Source organism: Podarcis liolepis (assembly GCF_965112155.1).
Source record: "Podarcis liolepis genome assembly, chromosome: 7".
NCBI classification, from domain to species: domain Eukaryota; kingdom Metazoa; phylum Chordata; class Lepidosauria; order Squamata; family Lacertidae; genus Podarcis; species Podarcis liolepis.
The window spans coordinates 80621006-80625689 of NC_139561.1; positions in this window are offsets into that span (position 1 = coordinate 80621006).

Sequence of the window (4684 nt, forward strand, 5' to 3'; positions counted from 1 at the left end):
TTTATCTGTAGTGCCCTTGATATAAGGAAGGAGGGCCATGCCATTGTTTTCTTCCGTGTCTTGGTTTTTGGGGGGTGTTTCTTTTTGGATTAGCTTCTTAACCCTGTTTTGCTGGTATCCATTGGCGATTAACACATTTGAGAGATTCTGTAACTCAGTTGTCAAGTGGTCTTTGTCAGCCAGGCGTTTGGTTCTGGAGATGAGGGTCTTGGCTACGGAGTTTATTTGTGCAGGGTGGTGGTGTGATTGAGCATGTAAGTAGCGGTTGGTGTGTGTTTTTTCCGGTAGATAGTGTGTCCTAGGGAGCCATCAGGTTTTTTGTAGATTAGGACGTCAAGGAAGGGAAGCTGGTTGTTGGCTTCTATTTCCATAGTGAATTGTATTTTGGGGTGTAGGCTGTTGAGATGTGTGAGGAAGCTATCTAGTTTTTCTTTCCCGTGTGGCCAAATTACAAAGGTGTCGTCAACATATCTGAGCCAAAGTTTGGGTTTGTGTTCTGACTTGTCTAAAGCATTGGTTTCAAAGTGTTCCATGTACAGATTTGCGATGACCGGTGAGAGGGGTGATCCCATAGGTGCTCCTTCTATCTGTTTGTATCTTTGTCCATTGTGGATGAAGTACGTGTTGGTTAGGCAGTGGTTGGTCAGGTCCAGGATGTATTCGGGGGGATTGTATTTGTTTTGAATGGCTGTCAAGGCTTCATTAATGGGCACTTGTGTGAAGAGAGATACAACATCGAAGCTCACAAGTAGGTCATCGGGATGTAGGTTTTGCTTCTTTATTGTTTCTATGAACTGGAAGGAGTTTGTAACGTGTGAAGAGATGGATTCTGCATAGGGCTGAAGTTGCTTAGCGAGAAATTTAGCGAGATTTTGTAGAGGTGAGCCTATGGAGCTGACTATTGGTCTGAGTGGTGTTCCTTCTTTGTGTATCTTGGGGAGGCCGTAGAGTTTGGGGCATCTGGATGATTTTTCTCTGGGGATGATTCTTAGCTGGATTTCTTCACTGATAGGAGAGGCTTTTATTTTGGATTTGGTGGTTTTTTCCAGATAGGTGGTGGGATCTGTTTTTATAGGTTGGTAGGTAGGGTCTTGGAGTAGATTTGATAGTTTTGCTTGGTAGTCCGATGTGTTCATCACAACAGTGGCATTACCTTTGTCTGCTGGGAGAATGATTATGTTGTTGTCTTTCCTCAGGTTGGTGAGTGCTTTCTGTTCTTCTTTGTGTAAATTGCTTCTGGGTGGTTTGCTGGAGCAGAGGATGTTGGTGACTTCAAGTCTGATTTTATTGGCTTCATCTGGGTTGATTTTGGTTAGGCTAGCTTCGACTCCGCATATGATGTTTTCCGTGGGGATGCGTCTCGGGGTAACTGCAAAGTTGAAACCTTTGGAGAGTACTTTGGTTTCAGTTGAGGTGAGGATCCTGTCTGATATACCTCTTAGAGACCATTGTAATTCTTAAGTGGTATATAAATATAATAAATAAATTATAAATATAAATGACAAGGCTTTATTTAGTTATCAATTGTTTAAGAAATTTATATAATACCCTTAATCATAGGACAGTTTACAACACAATAACAAAGTAAACAACATTGTTGTTGTTTTGTTGTTGTTTAGTCGTTTAGTCGTGTCTGACTCTTCGTGACCCCATGGACCAGAGCACGCCAGGCACTTCTGTCCTCCACTGCCTCCCGCAGTTTGATCAAACTCATGCTAGTAGCTTCAAGAACACCATCCAACCATCTCATTCTCTGTCGTCCCCTTCTCCTTGTGCCCTCCATCTTTCCCAACATCAGGGTCTTTTCCAGGGAGTCTTCTCTTCTCATGAGGTGGCCAAAGTATTGGAGCCTCAGCTTCACGATCTGTCCTTCCAGTGAGCACTCAGGGCTGATTTCCTTCAGAATGGAGAGGTTTGATCTTCTTGCAGTCCATGGGACTCTCAAGAGTCTCCTCCAGCACCATAATTCAAAAGCATCAATTCTTCGGCGATCAGCCATCTTTATGGTCCAGCTCTCACTTCCATACATCACTACTGGGAAAACCATGGCTTTTACTATACGGACCTTTGTTGGCAAGGTGATGTCTCTGCTTTTTAAGATGTTGTCTAGGTTTGCCATCGCCTTTCTCCCAAGGAGCAGGCGTCTTTTAATTTCATGACTGCTGTCACCATCTGCACTGATCATGGAGCCCAAGAAAGTAAAATCTCTCACTGCCTCCATTTCTTCCCCTTCTATTTGCCAGGAGGTGATGGGCCCAGTGGCCATGATCTTCGTTTTTTTTGATGTTGAGCTTCAGACCATATTTTGTGCTCTCCTCTTTCACCCTCATTAAAAGGTTCTTTAATTCCTCTTCACTTTCTGCCATCAAGGTTGTGTCATCTGCATATCTGAGGTTGTTGATATTTCTTCCGGCAATCTTAATTCCGGTTTGGGATTCATCCAGCCCAGCCTTTCGCATGATGAATTCTGCATATAAGTTAAATAAGCAGGGAGACAATATACAGCCTTGCCGTACTCCTTTCCCAATTTGGAACCAATCAGTTGTTCCATATCCAGTTCTAACTGTAGCTTCTTGTCCCACATAGAGATTTCGCAGGAGACAGATGAGGTGATCAGGCACTCCCATTTCTTTAAGAACTTGCCATAGTTTGCTGTGGTCAACACAGTCAAAGGCTTTTGCATAGTCAATGAAGCAGAAGTAGATGTCTTTCTGGAACTCTCTAGCTTTCTCCATAATCCAGCGCATGTTTGCAATTTGGTCTCTGGTTCCTCTGCCTCTTCTAAATCCAGCTTGCACTTCTGGGAGTTCTCGGTCCACATACTGCTTGAGCCTTCCTTGTAGAATTTTAAGCATAACCTTGCTAGCATGTGAAATGAGTGAAATTGTGCGGTAGTTGGAGCATTCTTTGGCACTGCCTTTCTTTGGGATTGGGATGTAGACTGATCTTCTCCAATCCTCTGGCCACTGCTGAGTTTTCCAAACTTGCTGGCATATTGAGTGTAGCACCTTAACAGCATCACCTTTTAAAATTTTAAACAGTTCAGCTGGAATACCATCACTTCCACTGGCCTTGTTATTTGCAGTGCTTTCTAAGGCCCATTTGACTTCACTCTCCAGGATGTCTGGCTCAAGGTCAGCAACCACACTACCTGGGGTGTACGAGACATCCATATCTTTCTGGTATAATTCCTCTGTGTATTCTTGCCACCTCTTCTTGATGTCTTCTGCTTCAGTTAGATCTTTACCACTTTTCTCCTTTATTATGGTAATCTTTGTATGAAATGTTCCTTTCATATTTCCGATTTTCTTGAACAGATCTCTGGTTCTTCCTATTCTGTTGCTTTCCTCTATTTCTTTGCATTGCTCGTTTAAGAAGGCCTTCTTGTCTCTCCTTGCTATTCTTTGGAAATCTGCATTCAATTTCCTGTATCTTTCACTATCTCCCTCGCATTTTGCTTGCCTTCTCTCCCCCGCTATTTGTAAGGCCTCGTTGGACAGCCACTTTGCTTTCTTGCATTTCTTTTTCATTGGGATGGTTTTAGTTGCTGCCTCCTGTATAATGTTGCGAGCCTCCACCCATAGTTCTTCAGGCACTCTGTCCAGCAAATCTAAGATTGTATCTTACCTGTCCAGTGGTTTTTCCTACTTTCTTCAGTTTAAGCTTGAATTTTGCTATAAGGAGCTGATGATCTGAGCCACAGTCAGCTCCAGGTCTTGTTTTTGCTGACTGTATAGAGCTTCTCCATCTTTGGCTGCAGAGAATATAATCAATCTGATTTCGATGTTGCCCATCTGGGGATGTCCATGTGTAGAGTCGTCTCTTGTGTTGTTGGAAAAGCGTGTTTGTGATGACCAGCTTGTTCTCTTGACAGAACTCTATTAGCCTTTGCCCTGCTTCGTTTTGATCTCCAAGGCCAAACTTGCCAGTTGTTCCTTTTATCTCTTGATTCCCTACTTTAGCATTCCAATCCCCTATAATGAGCAGAACATCCTTCTTTGGTGTCACTTCTATAAGGCCTTGTAAGTCTTCATAGAATTGGTCAATTTCAGTTTCTTCAGCACCAGTAGTTGGTGCATAAACTTGGATTACTGTGATGTTAAAAGGTCTGCCTTGGATTCGTATCGAGATCATTCTATCATTTTTGAGACTGCATCCCAGTACAGCTTTCGCCACTCTTTTGTTGACTATGAGGGCCACTCCATTTCTCTTACGGGTTTCTTGCCCACAGTAGTAGATATGATAGTCATCCGAACTGAATTCGCCCATTCCCGTCCATTTTAGCTCACTGATGCCCAGGATGTCAATATTTATTCTTGCCATCTCATTTTTGACCACATCCAACTTACCCAGGTTCATGGTTCTAACATTCCAGGTTCCTATGCAATATTTTTCTTTACAGCATTGGACTTTCCTTTCGCTTCCATGCATATCCACAACTGAGCGTCCTTTCGGCTTTGGCCCAGCCGCTTCATCAGCTCTGGATCTACTTGTACTTGTCCTCCGCTCTTCCCCAGTAGCATGTTGGACACCTTCCGACCTGAGGGGCTCATCTTCCAGCGTCATAACTTTTATATGCCTGTTGTCTTTGTCCATGGAGTTTTCTTGGCAGGGATACTGGAGTGGCTTGCCGGTTCCTTCTCCAGGTGGATCACGTTTGGTCAAAACTCTCCACTATGACCTG